General features: G+C 30.9%; 1 long non-coding RNA gene across 1 annotated transcript; it reads left to right on the forward strand.

The window, feature by feature from the left end:
• The first annotated feature begins 10,557 nt into the window (after positions 1-10,557).
• On the forward strand, positions 10,558-16,993 carry LOC141448046 (uncharacterized). Its single transcript, XR_012454806.1, has 3 exons — positions 10,558-11,425; positions 11,591-11,690; positions 16,676-16,993. It is a non-coding gene; the product is annotated as an uncharacterized lncRNA (long non-coding RNA).
• The last annotated feature ends 4,235 nt before the right edge of the window (positions 16,994-21,228 follow it).

Raw genomic sequence — 21,228 nt, forward strand, 5'->3', positions numbered from 1 at the left:
GTTTCATTGGTATATATATCCTTTAAATTCATACTAAAAGTTTGATTTAGATGAACGGAATCTATTGATACAACAAAATAAATTAATTGAATTCAACGAACGTATTAGATATTGACTTTTGACTTTCTACGAATTTTTAAAGAAATATTCTTACTTAATTGCGCAAATTTCCCATCTATAATACGTTTTAACGATATATCATTAAATGCCTACTAAAATTTAAATCCTAAATCTCTTTTGTTTGATGGATACGAAGGTTATCCTATTTGTTTTATGGTTTCTCGAAAACGTCTGCACCAAATTGTTCAAAACTTTTTCCAATTACTGAACAAATCATATTCTATTATTTTTATTAAAAACTATTTTCTGAGATATGATTTCAAAAAGGTTTCTGGAGTGGCAGTCCCACTCCCAGGGTCATCACTCTAATCTGCCTCATACAATTGTTTAAAGATTTTCTAAGCATTTTTTAAAGAAATTTTTTGTCTTCATTGCGTAAATTTGCTATCTTACGTACGTTTTAACGATGGATCATTAAATACCTACTAAAATTTAAACCCTAAATCTCTTTTGGTGGATGGATACGAAGGTTATCCTATTAGTGTTATGGTTTCTCGAAAACGACTGCACCATATTGTTCAAAACTTGGTACGATTACTGAACAAATCATATTCTATTATTTTTATTAAAAACTATTTTCTGAGATATGATTTCAAAGTGGTTTCTGGAGTGGCAGTCCCACTCCCAGGGTCATCACTCTAATCTGCCTCATACAATTGTTTAAAGATTTTCTAAGCATTTTTTAAAGAAATTTTTTGTCTTCATTGCGTAAATTTGCTATCTTACGTACGTTTTAACGATGGATCATTAAATACCTACTAAAATTTAAATCCTAAATCTCTTTTGGTGGATGGATACGAAGGTTATCCTATTAGTGTTATGGTTTCTCGAAAACGACTGCACCTAGTGCACCATATTGTTCAAAACTTGGTACGATTACTGAACATATCATATTCTATTTTTTTTTTTTTTTTTTAAACTATTTTCTGAGATATGATATCAAAGAGGTTTTTAGAGTGGAAGTCCCACTCTGAACCTTCACTCTTACCTACTTTAACGGTTCAATCATCGATTAAATTTTCAAGATAGTTCATTAAACAACCTAAATTTCAATTTTAAAGGAAATCTATTGAGCCAATTTTCAATAATCGCCAAAATGAAGTCGTACGTAATAGCTTTCTACTTTCGTCTTTAAAACTTAAATTACTTTTACAAACTCAATTCCAAAAATTAATTAGACTAAAACTAGTCTAATTAAAGTAAAAAATAACAAAAAAATTGATAATTAGTAATTTATTATCAAAAGTACCGTATGGTTACCATCCGCAGTGAAGCTATAAAGTAGTCCCTAATAAATTAATTAATGAAAAAAAAATATTTTAGGTGTAGAAAACTTTTTTTTTAGCCATAATTTCATTAAGTTCAATATAAGTTGATTAAATAATTTTAAAAACATTTATAAAGCAGAACATATGTTCTATATGTATAACGGCCATTTTGCCAGTTTCACTGGTGATCTCAGCCAGGCAACATCGTAGTTGCAAAGTACAGTACTTTTCTTATTTGAAATTGAAAATATTCCATCAAATTTTTATTATTATTAATGTAATAATAAAAAAGCAAGAAAATAATATAAAAAATATTCATTTTTAACAATTTTATTGATTTAAAATAGAAAAAAAAGAGCTACCTGCTTAAACGACTTGTTCCAACAGGCATGAATTTTTATTTCCTTGAATTAATTAGTGTTTTATTGTTTATAATCAATCTTTTAGCTTCTATTTTATTGTTTTTATTATATTTTAGGATAAATTAGTTTTTATAATAGAAATTAGATGGAAACGAAGGTATTTTTTTCAAATCTATAAAATGAGTTTTAGCTCACTTATTTATTACAGTGTATGATAAAAAATAGTACATATAATGTAACTTAAATCGAACCCAATTTAACTTAAATTGACCCAAACTTATAACTGAAATTGGCACAAATTTCAGGCATGAATGAATTCTTAGACACGTAATTTTCTTATTTATTTATTTTTTAAACTTTTAATTTTTAAACTGCTATTTTATTAATTTATTGATATTTTAGTACAACTTTAAAAAAAAAAAAAAAATTAGTACAGATTAAGACATTTGAAAACTAACTGTGTTTTCAATAATTTTATTCTTTCGAATTTATTAAAGTGGCCTTAGATTGAACTCGGAAGATTTATTTATGTTAAAGATGGTCCTAAAATTTATTTTATTTGAATACAGATTGGAAGTAGATTAGTGAATATAACTGAGTAGTTTATAGATTCTTGTGATTCTTTTTTCTTTTTAAATTATTTAAATAATTAATGAGCTCTTTAATATTGTATTAGCATATTAGTTATTTACTAAATTTAGGGTAGATATTAATTTGAATTTTGAATGAATTGTTTGCAATAAAGTAGGCTATTTCTGTTTCGCTAATAAGAGAATAATTTAACTTAATATATAATTGTTAAGCATCCTTAATCCTTCAAACTAATTTTTACTAATATTTGTGTTTTCTTATTGTTACAGACACCGAGTTCGGGAGTGTTAAAATCCCCGGGAGTGATTGCTTGCGATTGTTTCAACTCTTTATTAAGATGAACAGCCAGTGCGTTTTAAATATACAAAAAATATAATAATAATTGCTTCGGTATTTTCCAAATTCCGTTACAGTCATGCGTTACAAAGTGTTTGTTGCGTTATACGTCATTTTGACCATGGTCAAGAGACCAAGGCTTCTCCTCTACTGACAACTGACCAGACCTCTATCCCCACTCCACTCCACCTAACAACCTGGACGTCGCAGCAGGCCACATCGATGGATATGTAACTGCAAGATATTGTTACATGTCCCAACCTACAGCAATATAAGGTAGACTGGGGAATTCTTAGTGGCATATTGATGACGCGTCGGGCGCGATTAGTGTGTCGCTCTCCTAGAGCGAGCGGCACACTAAAATCTCCATTTTCAAGTTCTTTTTATTCTAAATTTTGGTCAAACTTCGCTTCCAAATTAATATTCTCCGATCTCTCGTCTCCGATCTAAATAAAGTTAAGTAATGCCTATTATTTCCGGCTGACTTTACGTCCAACTACCGATTTAAATAATAAATAATTATAATTCCAATTATTAGGGCATGTTAGGGACTTCGAGAGGAAGGATGTGGACAACGTATATATTAGTTAGCTTTTAATATAATATCAAAATTAAAGTTTAGAATTTGCTTTTCATTTAGGGTTTTCAGGTGGACATCATTTTAGTTAGACTTTAAATTAATACAAAATTAAAGTTCGGAGTTTGCTTTTTAGTTAGGGTTTTCAGGTTCACCAAACCAGCTACTTTGGATGTGGACAACGTATATATTAGTTAGTTTTTAATATAGTATCAAAAGTAATGTTTAGAATTTGCTTTTCAGTTAGGGTTTTCAGGTGGACATCATATTAGTTAGACTTTAAATAAATACAAAATTAAAGTTTGGAGTTTGCTTTTTAGTTAGGGTTTTCAGGTACCAATCAACCAGCTACATCAACTTCATCAACATTAGTGCATGATTATTATTAGTGCATGACAAAATGACACTAGTTATTTTTATTAAAGTAACTGGAATTATAATTATACTGATCGTTAATATGACCACTATTAATATCCTTCTTCGGAACTTCAAGTCCAAGTAGAGCAGAGTCGGTCAGTCCATTCTGCATGTTACTAAGCATCTTCGCTTTCTCTGCATGATTTTTTTACCAGGTTTTACACAAGGGCATATTTAAAAATATTAGTTAGATTTTAAATGAATATCAAAATTAAAGTTTAGAGTTTGCTTTTTAGTTAGGGTTTTCAGGTGGACAACATATTAGTTAGACTTTAAAATATTATCAAAATTAAAGTTAAGAGTTTGCTTTTTAGTTAGGGTTTTCAGGTACACCAAACCAGATACTTTGGAAATGGTCAACATATTAGTTAGATTTTTAAAGAAATACCAAAATTAAAGTTTAGAATTTGCTTTTCAGTTAGGGTTTTCAGGTGGACATCATATTAGTTAACTTTAAATTAATACAAAATTAGAGTTCGGAGTTTGCTTTTTAGTTAGGGTTTTCAGGTACACCAAACCAACTACTTTGGAAATGGACAACATATTAGTTAGATTTTTAAAGAAATACCAAAATTAAAGTTTAGAATTTGCTTTTCAGTTAGAGTTTTCAGGTGGACATCATGTTAGTTAAATTTTAAAGTAATATCAAAATTAAAGTTCAGAGTTAGCTTTTTAGTTAGGGTTTTCAGGTGCCAATCTACCAGCTTTTGATGTTAATAACACAAACAACACTCTTACACTGACACCATATCAGATATCAACAATCACACAATGTAACAAGTCTCACAACTACATTCTGGGATAGAATCACTTTACACTAAAAAAGTTTATTGATTTTTTATCATTTGAATAATCAAAAAGTGTTGTATAATGATTCTTGAATAGTACCATTTTTATTACTAAACTGTGGTACAGTTGGTTTGAAACAGATATATTTTTGTTGGTATCAAGAGGAAGAAGTCAACAACCTATTTGATGAGGAAATATCCTGCCCAAGCGAGACTTTCGAAAAAAAAAATTAAATTTCAATTTTCTTCAATAATTTGGGATCGTTTTATTTCTATGTTTCGGAACCTCGCCTTTAAAATAATGCTTTTAATGTGTTATCTGATTTGTTTCAAAATTAATGCTTTTCTATACAATCTGTAATTCAAAGAGCTTTTTTTGAAAAAATTAAAATTAACTATGGCAACACTCGATTGCACTGAAGATTAGTCTGCTTGAACTGCAGATAAGTTGCTCTTCCCCCATTATCACCTAAACTTACAGTTTGTTTCATCTTGCAGTTTGTTATAAATAGCAATTATTTAAATGTAAATGATTATTCCGATACTAACGCTCATGGAGAGGTTCAGTTTTTAGCATACAAGGAATGCTATGTAGATGCTAGAATTTTAGCATTATCAAAGTTTCCTTCGGCAGAACTTAAAACGAACTTTCACAAAAAAACAAAATGTTTATATAGAAATCAAAATGATTAAGCTTATATAAAACTAAATCTCCAAACCTTGTACTCATAGTCTTATTATGTACACAATATGTGAAAAACAAAACGTTCAACTTCTCAGTTGGGACCGTTGTTAATATCTGGATCAGATAGCTTGTTATGTATGGCTTGTTCAATATGAATGTGTTTAAATTTCTGACTTCTGAGTAGGCCTTACAATACATAAAATGCAGGATGTGATCTTTTTCAGCTTTAAGTCAAACTTATAATTGCTTTCAGACTAAAAGTTCAATCTTTTGTTTTAAATATAAAACTCTACAGCATTTTTTTTTTCTATTTGTCATCTTAAATTGGAGGGAGAAGTCTTTAATTTCATTTTCCATTTATCAATCTAATAAAAGATTCATTGACTTATATGAACTAATAGAACGGTACTTTAGCCGTTTTTTACCCCACAGTGTTGAGCAGGAACCAAGGTATGTAAAAGATTAACTCATTTTCAAACCCAGCTCTATGATATCGAGCCAGCTAACGGTCTAACTTGTTTTTAAACAGCTCAATTGAGCAAGTTTGATTCCATCTCTCATCATTCGACTTTAGAGCTTTGTATCCATCGCTTTCTAATAGCTCGCGTGTAAATTAAGATTTATTTCTATAAAATCTAATTTAGTTATTGCTACCAATCTAATTCAACAACTTCCGATAAATATAAGAAATCAATTTTAAGAAGTTCGGAAGTTTAGTTCCTTGTAGAAGTAAAATACAATATTCCAGAAATGTTAGATAAAAAAAAGTGAGCGTGACTATGACTCCTTGTAGCACTCCAGTTGTAACGAACAGCTAGATCGTTTTTGTAGATCACTGGCGGCAGAAAGGTGTTCAGATAATTTCAGAAAACTTACCTGTTTTACACTCTCCATCAAACAAACATTCTCGGGCTGAGGATTCCAATGCTCTTCCTTTAATTCGAAAACGTGATTCCATTTCTTTTCTTTTTGCGTTGTTAATTGAATTTCATAAGCGAAATTGTGGTGACCTTTATGTATATTATTTTTAATATGTATTATGTGTTACCTTCGCATTACCTAAAAAGGTTGTAGGTACATTTTTCTAAAAGTACACCGAAACAGCAATCTTCCTTATTTCATAGTCTACGCTTCGAAATTCCAATTGCATTTTTTAAAGCTGCTAACAAAACATCAGACCTGTATTGAGGTAACTGCAGTAGTTGGACTGCAGCCAGCCTGAGTCACCTCGATATAGGGTCTTCAAGTTTGTTGGTAGTAAAAAAAATGGATATTGGGTTTTTAGCTAAAAGACAGAAATAGAAGTTCTTTGTTGTTAGGAATTTAGAAAAAAGATATGTATTAACTTTGATTCGGTTTAAGACGAAATGAAATATTTGGAATCATATTTGTTGATTAAATTGAAGATCATGTATCCGAAGTCCAGAACAAATTGATCCAGTTAGGTGGTGAGGGTAAAATATAATTGAAAATATCAGTGCTATTGTTTTTTTGCTGTCAGCGTTCTCAGAAAATTATCTGATAATCGGATAACTTGAATCTATGAGAAGTTACAGTCACTTTTTTTTTTTATTTGTCCTTTGTCAGAATATTGTAGGATGTATTTGTTTTTCAAGGAGCTATAAATGATTATAAATCATATGCGGTTACTGTAGCTTAATAAGGGGCAAAGGGATTTGCCCAAGCAAATCTAGTTTCAATGCAAATATTGATTTCTACATAAAGTTTTCTTTTAACTATCCGGGAATTTAAAGAATCAATGGAAATTTCTGCAAAATATATTCTGTATATGTTCGCGTGATGAGAGATGAATCATCTTGCTTCAATGCTGTGTAAAAATGAGAAATTGGATCTGTGCAGACTCTATTTAAGAAATGAAGTAAACTGGGTTTCTAAATTGAGAAATCTTTTATTTACCTTAGGTTTCTCTTAAAGGTGGGTTAAGAATGAAGTATTAACAGAAATGATGAGTTTACAAAAACGAAGTATTTTTTAACTTATCATCTTCTGATTTACCATTTTATAACTCCTGATAAGTCTTTGAGAACCTTGTCTCAGATTGAATATAAAAGGAAATGAAACTAACAGGTCTCTCTCTCAAAAACTGGGTCTTCAGGGAAAACGGCGGTTCCCTAACGTTCGAATAGTTTCTGTCGGTTTCGATATCGCCGTGACTCTTCAAATAAATTCGAATACGTTTATCGTCGGTATTTTTGTCGATCGTATATTGCGAGAAAAAGTAAAGGCTGCCTGCAACAAAACCGTTTTTCGCCGTTCTGCGATCTTCCGTTCCGTATTCCGCGTAAGTTCGTGTTGTTGTAGACCCGGCGTGAGAAGGCATATAGGGAAAATGTTGTTAAGTTTTAATTTAAGAGAATTGGTACACGCTTAGTCTGATTGTGATTATCGATTTTGGTTTTAATAAGTGAAAAAAAGATCTCTCCTAATGTTTGTGTTAGATTGGCCCTGTTTATTCAGTCTGTAGAGATCTCTACAGATTCCAACTGAAAGCCTCCAGGCGCACACACTCGCAAGACTAGCTGCTCCAGAAATTTGCAATACGTAATTCTTGCTTTTTTTTTTCCTGAAGTGTCCTAATATAATAATATGTGTAGTGATTTGGAGTTTGAGTTTATATAGCACTTTTAACCTGATAGTTTCTGTATTGGGAACATTTATTGTGAAAGTTCCTATTTTGTTCTATACAAAGAACGCTTTATTAATGCCCACATTCAAGTCTGTAGATTTACATCCCTGTTAGCTAAATAATGCTCTCTGTCTGCGTGTCATGTTGAGATAATCGTTTCACATTTCTTTGATTTGTCACTTCTAGCAAGTCTTCTAATGAATTGTATAATGATTAGGGGTTAGTGGGTATTAGAGAGATATTTGGATGTTCATAGACAAAACTCAGTGCAATTGTTGCAGCGATACTTAGGTTTGATTTTTTTTTTTCAGTGCATATTTAATTACAGCTGAATGAGTTAGTGTGCAATATTCTTATTGTTCTATTTTACTTCATTTTGTGATAGCCTGGGTAATTTATTATCCAAGTGCTTTTAGTAGCTCTTCTTATTTCAAACTAAGACTGAATAGGTGAAAATTAAACCTATTTATGTTCGACCTGATTCCTAAATTGCTACTAAGTATATGTATTTGACTTGGTACTGGTCGGATGTCCTGACCTGTAAGTTTACCTGGGCTGCCAATGATTGCTGCTAAGAACACTTTAGAGGTTTCTAGGCTCTTTCACTCACTATACTGTTTTGAACCAACTTTTGCCTTCCGTGTTGATCAAAAATTAATCATTCTTCATTTATCAGTATTTCTTTTGTGCCCAAAACTGTTGATTCTGGCATTTTTTCGTCATAATTTAGGTAATATTGCCGGGAGTACCGCAGGGGGTGACAGATGCATGCTGTCACCTGGGGAGTAGCGACCCCACGGATACCCCAGCTCAGAAGACCATGCACACTGCATAACAGTAGAACTTGACATATACAGACATAACACAAACCACTTCCTCCCCCCATTGGGGAGCATTTCATTAACTTTTTGTGTTTTCAGGTCGGGAGCGTTAAAGTTCCGGGAGTGATTGTTCGGAAATGTTTTTAATATTTTTTCCCCAATTGGTAAGTTTTCTAAATTCCGCCATTTCATGCGATATAGTTTGCGTTTACATCTACTCTTATGTGGAACTCAAAGAGAAACGCTATCCTCCGTTCTATCCTACGCTATCCTTCTGCTTCGCTATCCTTCTGATGCGGTGCACAAGACGACTGTCAATTGACCAGACCTCTATCTCCACTCCACTAACAACCTGGACGTCGCAGGCCACATCGATGGATATGTAACTGCAAGATATTGTTACATATCCCAACCTACAGCAGTATAAGGTAGACTGGGGAATTCTTAGTGGCATATTGATGACGCGTCGGGCGCGATTAGTGTGTCGCTCTCCTAGAGCGAGCGGCATACTAAAATCTCCATTTTCAAGTTCTTTTTACTCTAAATTTTGGTCAAAATTCGCTTCCAAATTAATATTCTCCGATCTCTCGTCTCTGATCTAAATAAAGTTAAGTAATGCCTATTATTTCCGGATAACTTTACGTCCAACTACCGATTTAAATAATAAATAATTATAATTCCAATTATTAGGGCATGTTAGGGACTTCAAAAGGAAGGATGTGGACAACGTATATATTAGTTAGTTTTTAATATAGTATCAAAAGTAATGTTTAGAATTTGCTTTTCAGTTAGGGTTTTCAGGTGGACATCATATTAGTTAGACTTTAAATAAATACAAAATTAAAGTTTGGAGTTTGCTTTTTAGTTAGGGTTTGCAGGTACCAATCAACCAGCTACATCAACTTCATCAACATTAGTGCATGATTATTATTAGTGCATGACAAAATGACACTAGTTATTTTTATTAAAGTAACTGGAATTATAATTATACTGATCGTTAATATGACCACTATTAATATCCTTCTTCGGAACTTCAAGTCCAAGTAGAGCAGAGTCGGTCAGTCCATTCTGCATGTTACTAAGCATCTTCGCTTTCTCTACATGATTATTTCAGATATCTTTTTATATTTATATTATGTATATTTATATATTATTTATAATATATGTGTTATGTATGTATTTTACTTTTCAGGTGTTTTATTCTATTGTTTTTTGTTGTTGTCTTTTGTTGTTTTGTCTTTTCAGTGGTTTGTTGGTTGTATTCTTGGTTGTTGTTGTCCTCCCTTTCTATAAATTCCCAAACGCGACTTATCCCTTATTCTGCCATTCATGCCAAAATCCCCTGAATAATTTCGCGTTAGGCATGAATGGTATATTTTTTGGGGGGCAGAAACCTGAGCTCTACCTCTTCGTGGTGCCCCCCGGTAAACTGCTCTCATGAGCAGGCTAACAGAGCCAGTACCAAAAAAAACCCTTAAATTTTAGCATTTGCAGCCCTTGGATCTGGAAACAGTCCAATGGTTTGTGATGCACTGAGGAGTTAATACCTATAACTATTCAAGTTCCTCTCAATCAGCAGTGGTTTAGCTGCGTCTCGGCAGATTGTCAAAATAATCCCCGAAAATGTTTATCTGTAAAACCATTTTTGCCCTTGATATTAATCGAGATAATGATATATTCAGAAACGCAATATTTTTTTAGCAATAATAAAAAAAAATTAATTTAGAGAGAGCGCTAAATACAATGAAAATAATGTATTTATATTAAACGTAAGAGTTTTACTTGAAAGTCTTCTCACTTGCAGTGTGCTTAACTTCCCTTGTCCAATCTGTTCTTATTATATTTCTTGATTCCCAATTAAAACGACATATGTTACACGTTATCTAATTGATATATAAAATTAATTACATTTCCAAGACTATGATTTCAATGTCAAGACGGTTAAGTTTTCACAAAAAATACAAAATTGTACTTGAATCGCCTTGAATACACTTAATTCAGAACCAAACGATATTTTCCTGTGCTATTTGTTATTTGTTAAAAGTAAGAACCTCAATCGCTTCCTTTTTATGCCACTTTTCTCTTCTGGCTAACCTTTTCTCTTTCCTGAACACTATAATTTTTTAAATTTACGTCGACTAAGTTCCACATATCGCAGTAGTCAGATGGGGAATTTATTCATTTTTTTGAAAGAGAATACCAGTTCGGTAGCAAAAACACCAACTCATCTGCATATTCCAATCTTAAATCTTAGTACCCTGAATTGTAATTCCCACCCTCAATGGAATCGTAAATATCATCATCAGTAGATGCCAATAATCAATAATATAATAGACCTAATTACTCTGAAAGGTTGGGACGCCTTATTTTGTTAGCATTATTATTAATAATTTCGTTATTTGTTAACCTACAAAATATTATAAGAGAATAACTCGTTTTTACTGTAAAATTACCTGTGAAGAGTTTATTTATGTTTTAATATTAATGTTTATTGTAATGTATTTGGTATCAAATAATTCCCAGAACACCTGAACTTGGGTATTCAGTGTTTGAAAGAAAATATCTAAAAAATGTTAGATAGCTCATTAATTAACACACACACACACACCACCATGTGATATGTTGTAACCACGTAAGTAACCTCATTCACTCAGTCAGCAAGTGTGAATTGGAAAAATGGTTGAGGTAGAATACACAATCCATTCCATATTTAAACTGATTAATCATGGCTGATAATGAATGAAAGTGCAGAACCTGTGGGGGATTCAACAGGTACTAAGAAGGACGAAGTCAACGATGCATTGTAAATTCAGGTAATAATAATTGTCAATGCTTAATGATATAAATAAGCATGTTTTGAGATGTTATGTCAAAAATAATACCTTATTTTACAAATGAACTCCTCATAAGAAAGAGGGATTTTAGTAAACTTCTTTTTTTTGAGTGTTATCATTTTAAGGGCTCTTCTTTACTTCCAGCAGCAAGACCGTAAATATAAGGTGATTCGCATCCATTCTGTTTCTGATAATAAACTAAACAAGGGAATCTACCATCACCATCAGTGGAACTGTTCTTCAGGTAGTCTGATCTATTATTTAATACGTTCAAAGTAATAAAACATAAACCAAAACTTTTTTTCCTATAATTAAAATCTTTCCCTTTGAATCTGAATAAAAATAATTTTAATATTAGTCGAAAGAAGGATTTAATTTGATGGAAAGGTTCGACATAAAACGTGCACATTAATTCTGTATTTTTCAATAACTTAGAACACAGTCTTGCTAATAATTTTTAAACCATTTTCATAAATATACTTGAAAAATTAGCATATTACCAGATTATAATGTTGTATTTTGCAATCAACTTTATTAATCACAAAATAAATCGAGTTTTTTCAGTCTTTGATTTTTCTTTTATTTTTTAAGCCCCAATTGTTTCTTAAGTCAATATCCTTCATTTTTTTAATTTCATAACAGCTACAAAAAAAATGTGACCCTTGCTTATTCTTCCTTCCATTAATTTATTGATTATATGTTTTATTATTTTTTATTTAATACAGTGGTTTATTATGTACTGTGTTATGGCTTAAGCCCTACTTAATATGCACTTATTTAGTGTGGAAAAAATTAAATACTATTATTGACATTTCAAAATTGCAGGGATTAAAACTGTCCGGCAGGGTAGTTGTATAAGGAGGGCTGATCCTCAGATATGAAAATTTGGACTATTCCAGCGTAAAAAAGAAAATAAAACTACAGTTAAGAAAGCACTATAAGTTTTGCATGTAATAGATAAAGACATAATTAGGTTGCAAGTGACACGGTAAAAAATAGGTAAATAATAGGTCAAGAGAGTCACCAGCATGGTTAAACGTGATTAGAAGGTAGTCTTATATAAGTCATGAGAGTCACCAGCATGGTTAAATGTGAATGCAAGGTCGTATTTATAAGTCATGAGAGTTGCCAGCATGGTTAAATGTGAGTGTAAGGAAGTACTGTATAAGTCATGAGAGTAGCCAGCATGGTTAAATATTTGGAAGTCATGAGAGTGGTTGGAATGGTAAAATTTGAAGAAGTCATGAGAGTGGTTAGCATGGTTAAATGTTTGGAAGTCATGTGAGTCGTTAGATATGAGTGCAAGGTCGTGTATATGTCATGAGAGTGGTTGGCATGGTAAAATTTGAAGAAGTCATGTGAGTCGTTAGCATGGTTAGATATGAGTGCAAGGTCGTATATATGTATGTCATGAGAGTCATTGGCATGGTTAAAAGTGTGGAAGTCATGAGAGTGGTTAGTTTGGGTAAATGTGTAGAAGTCATGAGAGTCGTCAGCATGGTTAAAAGTTTGGAATTCATGAGAGTCGTTAGCATGGTTAAATGTGTGGATGTCATGAGAGTGGTTAGCGTGGTTAAATGTGTGGTAGTCATGAGAGTCTTAAGCATGGTAAAACAGGGCATGGGAGCGATCTAGCGGCAGTTTGTTGAATGTTTGGTGGTTGTTACGGTGATGGGACGCGTTGCTATGGTAACATGGTCTCCAGAGGGTATATAAGAAAGTTCGTCGCGGGGGTGGGGTAGGGTGGGGAGAATAGTTGCTTTCCGACCGTCGAAGCGACAACATCTTCATAACCATTACACTACCATCATGATTCTTTATGAGAGAGGTTATAAGATATCGATGTTTTCTGGAGTGACGAGCGAGAGCGATATACCCCCCTGCATCACTCAAGTCGTACTGAAGAAAATTTGTTTATGTTCACCTATATATACTAGAGGTGACAGCTGTGCAATCTGGTGGTCATTTTTAAAACTACTAACTGTCAAAGTTGTTTACATATGTAAACAAATTGCTAAACTTGCCTGTTTTGTGGCGCCCTCTCGACGGATTTTTTTAGAACTAATTTTTTATTAACTTTTTTGATGTTTTGCGTACTCTTACGCATTTTTTTAGAACTAATTTTTAATTTTTTCTCTTTTTCGATATTTTGCGTTCTCTGCCGGATTTTTCATGAACTAATTTTTTATTTTTGATGTTTTTTTTCTTTTTTTAGTTTTTATTATTTTTTAGCACTTCTTTTTGCTTTTTTAATAATTTTTACTGTTTTATTTGTACAATAATAGAATATAAATATTAAGTCTGTGTAAAAAAAGTAGGTATTCAAATAAATAGAATTTTTTTAATTCAAGTGTTTTCTTTATTCTCATCCAAGCTATACATTATCTTTACAAATGTAAAATTTTCATATAATTAATTATATTGTGACATAAACTTACATATTATACAACTAAATAATACATTTTTTAGAAGGTGATTCATAAGTTATTTTATATTTCCGTTCGGAGGATGTCATCTCCACGTCTTTTTCATTTTAACTTCATTTGATGAACAGTTTTGCAGGAAGTAATCCCAGTATTGGCTGTTTCAATCTGAAAAGCATCATTATTGAATGAAATAAAGTGTTTATAACAGTTAATCTTGAATTATAAAGCGTTCTACCTAAAGATACTACAAATTAACACTCAACCATTTTTAAAGAGAAACGTTAATCTTACAGGAATTAAAAAAATGAATTAAATGATAGAAAATAAAAATTTAAGTTTAAATCTTGTAAACAGATATGATCAGATTTTTGAATGAACACGACGCATTGTAAAAATAGTAAATTTAGTAAAAAAAAAGAATATTATTTGAACCTGACCCACTCCTACGATGAAATTTTAGTTTTGTACTAAACTTGTATTATACATTATATTACTATTTTACACCTGAATATTACCACTTTCTAACAAATCAAATACTTACAACGAAATTAATATTCAGAGAAAAATAGGTTTCATTTGGGGAATAATAGTTTTCTTAGTCAATTTTAGAAAATGCTGCAGCCTACGAATTTAAGTTTAACGTTGAATATTTCAATCAAATTTTATCCTTTTCTCCAACCAAAATTAGAACTACCAGGTTAATGGGTTAACTCGTTTGTAACACAAATTTTAATTTTGAAACACTCTAATGCTACCTTTCTTGACTAAAATTGAACCTTTTTCTATGAAATTTAAGTTAAAAGAGTATGGTTTAATTAAAAAATAGTAATATTTTTGAAAAAAGTTTAATTTGGGTGAATAATTTTGCTCAATGATTAAAGATACAGGACTGATATTAAATTTAAGTAACTGTTTAAGAACTGCAACATTTTTTGATTAATATAAATGAATTCTTGTCAATAATAAAATACATCACTTTCTATTGGGTGAAATAACGTCATTTTTATGTGGTTTAAACATTAACTTTTTCTAACAAAATTGTAATTTTTCTAAGAAAATATATTTTTAAATAATAGATCAGATACAGCGAGATTAATTTCGAAAAGGTTAACCTGGCTAAAGAATGCAGTTATTTTGAAAATGCTACAGAATTCGCCAATTTATCAAATAAAATTTTATACAAATTAAACATTACTTATTCAGATTAAAAGGGAAAGATTATTTATGAGAAAGGAGCTTTTAGTTTATGTTGCAATACTGATAATGTATGAAATAATAGATAAGATTACCTGAAGAAGTACCACATAGGCAGAGTGGCAAGTGGATTGTATACCTTGACTTCTTTATATCCCAGAATAGAATTGATGAGAATCGCCTAATAACGGCGTGCTGCTGGATGTAAAGAAGGGTCCATAGAGGTAATCATTTCCACAAGAAAGCTATGCATTCTTGGCAAAGTTTTGGAAAGCACTGGATAAAAATAGAACGCTTCTGACTACAGATTATAGACTGCACAGCCATCCCTACTCATCTATCGCACTGATTTCTTTGTGGACACACATATCTATTACTAATTAAACCAACATCCCATACAAAATCTCAAAACTTTCATGTGGCCTTCCTCACTCAGACAACATTCATGCCCTCAAGAGAATAAAAACTGTGAACAATAACATGACAAATGAAGTTAAAAGAAGGAAAGATAAGGCTCGGCACTGTAGCGGGAACTAAACTCAAACTAAATAGGCGCTAGCGTGTGCGGGAACTAACAATAAATTATTTGAAAGTACTCGTAAATGGTAACTTTTGCTCTACAATGCATGCACTCAAAATAAATAGGCCACAACTCCGAGGGCTAATGTAAGATTAACCAGATTTTACTTCAACTTAAAAAGGCTCTCATTTCTGCAGTCTAACACAAGGTGTGAATTTAGTTAAAATTATTACTTACGAATTAATTTTATTAATTTCCAGTACTTTCTCCCATCGACTTTTCTTATTTTTTGCCGGCCAACAGCACAGAAATACTCAGTTTATACCTTTTATACATTCAGCAGCACATTGGTAATACTTATTAGATGGTTCTTTAAGAAGAACCAAATCTTATCTATTATTTCATACATTATCAGTATTGCAACATAAACTAAAAGCTCCTTTCTCATAAATAATCTTTCCCTTTTAATCTGAAATTACGGATAAGTCCAACCATCCGTAAATCTTTTATCAAGCAGTTTAAGTTCGTAGCAACCAAATTAAACCATTCCGTATTCAATTTTCTTGAAAAAAATTTAATTTGGGTCAAAATGATTAACTATTTCTACTTTAACAAAGTTACCATTACACACTACAGCCTACACTTTGTGGCAGACTAAGAAAGGAAGGTTACACGCATGTTGTGCATACGTGTTATACCAGATGTTAATAAATCGTAAAATCTTCAGTAAAAATAATTAATGAAACTAAGTTCTTATTAGGCATTCCTCCTAAAACCTATAAAACTTTAAAGTTGGAGTTGTATTATTTCTTATGAGAAGTGTGCGAATTTATGCAAAAAACAGAATTACATTTATTTCATTTAAACTAGGAAATAATTTTTAAATTAAATAATGGTAAATAAGTGATTCAAATAATATAAAAAGTATGTAAATACGTAAAATCTTGCGTTTTCTTTCTAAAAGATTGATCTATTTTTCTTTAAACCTATACAAATTAACATTGATTTTCAAGGAAGTTGAGTTTTATTTATAGTATCATTCAGTAAACAGTCTATCTCATTTTCTCATTGTATAACGTTATTTTCCAGAGTTGAAACAGGCGAAACTGGAGTGCTTCCTGCAAAAAATGTTCATCAAATTAAGCCAAAATGAAAAAGACATTGGAAAACAACTATCCAACTGCAACTCTTCCAACTCTTTTATTGTTCAGTCGATTATTTGTAAAAAAAAAAGTATATATGAAGTTGAAAATGTAACATAAATTTTAATTTTACAATGTAGATAATTTTAAGAATCATTACCTTAAAGATGAAATTGAATTTAAAATGTTTCTGTAGTACGAAAGAAAAAAAAATGTATAAGTGATAGCAAAATAAAGAATTATCTATACATTATTAAAAACATCATTATGTATTTTCTCTTTTCCCATAGTCTTATTTTTATAAAAACAAAGTTAAAAAAGAGTAAAAATAATAAAAGGCAAATAAAGTAATGTACAGGTATGTATAAAACTAAAAATTCCGTTCACATTAAACAAAAAAAAATAAAATAAAGTAATAGCAGTTAGAAAAAATGGCGACAGGAAGAGGTAAAAAAACAGAAAAAGTAAAAAAAGTTGAAAAAATTGCATCAGTAAAAAGTAAAAAAGAAAAAATTGTTCACATATTTGCCACCAGGACAGCAGCACTTACTAGACTTGTTAGCTATGTAAAGTTAGTTCATATGTTTGCCACCAGGGAGCACTTGAACTGCGTATATAACATACAACTGTCAAACAAGATGTCTCCTCAGTACGACTGCAGAGTCGCTCTTCCCCAAAAATAACTAGTCAAAACACCTCTCTCCACATATACAATCTTGATAATATGTCATGGGAGATGTGTTCACCTCGACGGTCGGAAAGCAAATATTAAAAGATAATTTTATGACAATCAAAAAACAAGCTAGCATATTCTTCTTTGAGTTTGAACATTCACATTTAATCAAGAAAAAGAACTTATGTATATTAATATTATATCAAAAATTATAACCACATCAAAAACATTGAGCATCTAACGATCGACGCAGGAATGGCAGTCAAATTACTTCATAATAAAAAAAGTACGCGAACATTTAGCGGCTGAAATTATCAAAAATACACATACTAAACTGAAGACATAGAACTAAACAATCAGGTACACTGAACCACAAAAAACCTAAATCACAAAAGAAGACAATAATCACCAATTAACAAAGCAGGCATAGGCAATTCAGTTCTAATTATATAGTTAATGTTAATATAGTTCAGACTATATTTACAAAAAGATGGAAGACTTCGTCGACAAAAACAGATAAATAGAAGTTAAGAACGACCCAACATATTCCAACAGCAAATCTAGTAAGCTATAAAACCATCAACATTATGTTTAATATTTCTAAAACCAAAACCCTGATTGTTGTAAGAGCCAGAACAATAGTTAACTACTGATTCCATTTTAAACATTACAGCAAATCAGAACCCTATTCCATACGTAATATCAGCAAAATGTTAGGGTGTCACAATTACAACACATCGTGGAATAATCATGTTAATATCCTTTCTAAAAAAATTTCAAAAACGTTGTACCAAATAAAATATATTTAAAACATTCTGTATATTTCACTACGTAAACAGTTCGTCGCAACAATATTTCCTTACCTTGATTACTGTTCGCTGATGTATAATGATAACCTGCAGAGCTGAATTTAAATTACTAAGGTCTCATAATTTCTACGTCCTTTATATTTTGAATTAAAATAAACATATTACCCTTCACTTCATCGTTCTTCGTTGGCTATGTGTGAAGTACTGAAGCAAGTATTTCCTAGGTAACAACTCCATGTAATGCTCTTCAGGAATAAACATCTAAAATATTTATTTGATATTCATGAGATTAGTTCTTAGAAACAGCACAGAAGTTGATACTTAATTCTTTCTCTATTGAGAACCGTTAGTTGCAAAAATTCATTTCTTATTCAGTCCTCTTTATGATGGAAATCTTTACCTCCAACATTAACCCAAGTACTATGATAGCAACATTTAAAACTGAATTGTATAAATTATTTAATGCTATTAATAAGTTTAGTTAATTTTATTTATACTGATAATTTAAATTTATTTTAACAGGTACTTAACAAATCAATACTTATTTTTTCGTTGCGTAATTAAATATTTGAATTTTCAAGTTAATATTTGATTTATCATTTTGTAAAGAGAGCCTACCATGTTAAGTGTCTTTATGTAATGTATTTCTTCTCTCTATGGCTCATAAAACATTGCAAATATCTGAACATCCTATTCAGGTTAGTGAGCTACCAAATCAGTGATCAGTTTCACCCCACAATCCGCTTTAATTTCGTACCGTACAATTTTGCATCAATGAATGTTACTATTGCTAGTAAGGAACAAGTGCAACCCTTGTAATAATGAAATCTTGAAGGCGACGAAGCACTTCAATTAACTGATAAATTAATTTTGTGATTTACGAATCTAAACAATTAAACTTTATAGAATATTATAGGAATTTTAATTATTTGAATATTTTATAACTACATACCCTGTTTGAATACACTCTTGCATAACCCTTGCCACCTTTAGCATTAGTTGAATCTTGCGAATCCTTCCATAAAGTAATTTATATTACAATGCCATTTTTCTCGCTCGTTTTAATCAATAACTCAACACCCACACCTTCAAAATTATCGATAGATTTTAATTACAATTCTTAAATTAATAGTCTTGCAGAATCATTTTTAATTAAAAAATAATTTCTTACCGCTAAAAATCTGTGATCTGTTGGTACCTCCACCTTACGAATAGAAAGTTTTACATAAAAATTTATATTATACTTATTTTCAAAAGCAAAAACGTTTTTAAGTATTATTATTATAAAACAAACCTTATTTCAAGAAAAGTTTCCCCATGAATATAATTCTTCCTTACTGCTATAGCTTTCCAAGGAAAGCTAGCAACACATGGATCACACTGGTTTGCAATCATCCCATCCACAGATCAATAGTGTAACACCAAAAGTAAGATCTTCTCTAAAACCTAAATAATTAAGAATATTCTCAAAAAATAAACCAGTTTTTTTTTTTTAATTATTCCTCCTTCCTAGGCTTTCATCAGGAGTTTCTGAAAGTGATTCTGTTACCTTTTATTGTTAACCAGTGACCACTAAAACCTCTAGAAATTTCATGATGAATGATACAATAGAACCAGAGACTAACAAGAAAATCATGGATTTTTTTTTAAAGATTTTTCCGGCAACAGCAAAAATATAAATTCAACACTGAAGAGAAGTTTGTGATAAAATCCACAGATCTTTTTGAAGCAGTGGTTTATTTATATTGTATGCCCTGCATCCATCCAATGATAATAGAAATATTTTAATAATAATAAAACTTCTAGGAAAGTTTTGCCATCAACAAAATTCTTCACTCCTGCAGCTTTCTAAGAAATGCATGCACTTGATGAATCACATTGGAATAATGATGCTTTGTTAAAGTGATATCCAAAAATCAAAAAAATAATAACTCAGACTGAACGAATTACACACCTACATTACGCCCCAACTAAATATTGATAAAAGTGGAAGGTTATTGCAAACATCTAAGTGTCCAAAAGTCACCACTGGAGGGCTCTGCAAACTGGAAAAAACTAACATTCTCAAAACAAGGCCAAAATATCAACTTTTGATTCAGAATGTAGAAGTGCTCAGAAGCTCCTTTTTGCTTACAATCCTTTTTTTTTTGCCAATTTTATTTTAATATTTGACAAATATATAATACAAATTATTCTGTTTAGTATCAGTATTTTGAATTTTAATTAATTTAGAGTCTAAAAGTTAAAAAGAGCTGCCCAATTTTTATCATTTTTTTTTATTTAAAAAGAATAAAATGTACCTATTACAGGCCTTAATTTCCTTAAAACTACTTGATATTATTAATTTTAGAAAGTATTTAAAAGAGTATTTTACGATTAATTTTTGATACAATTCTCAAGCTGTCAGACACAAGGAATTCTTTTTGTTTGTTTTCCTTATAATTTTGAATATAAAAATGTACGCAGTAAAAACGGTAATGCACAATAAAAATATTCCGACTTTTTCAGCCGAAGAGATGTGGCTTTTGGTTCAATTTTTCAAGAGAACGTAGCTCACTTTGGGAAAGTGGAAAATTAGTGTAATATATCTCTCAACACTAATTTATTGATTCAGATTTTAAAATATTTTTAGAATAAGGAAATCAATGATTAAAATCCTTCCCAGTTCTTTGAAAAAAAATTAAAAATCGAACTTTGGAATGATTTAGGGTCCTACTCTGAACGTTCCTCAAAGAATACTTTAATTATCATATTATGATTAAAAGTGATGGGTTCTTGTGGTTTGTAGAAGGGAGATTTCAAGTACGTATCTAACAGCAAGTATGTTTTTTCAAGAAAAAAACAATTCGTCAGGAATGTCCAATTTAAATGTGTACAAATTTGTAAGTCCCTTCTTATCGCTCTGTAAGCTAAACAGTTAAAAGACTTAAAAATAAATAGAGACCTTACCCGTTTACTTATTACCTGCAGCTAATGTGGTTTCAAATATTTTACATGCTATAGATACTAACTTCTAAT

The sequence above is a fragment of the Rhodnius prolixus genome, unplaced genomic scaffold (assembly GCF_049639745.1).
Source record: "Rhodnius prolixus isolate KJV_2025 unplaced genomic scaffold, Rpr scaffold_13, whole genome shotgun sequence".
In the NCBI taxonomy this organism is placed as follows: Eukaryota; Metazoa; Arthropoda; class Insecta; order Hemiptera; family Reduviidae; genus Rhodnius; species Rhodnius prolixus.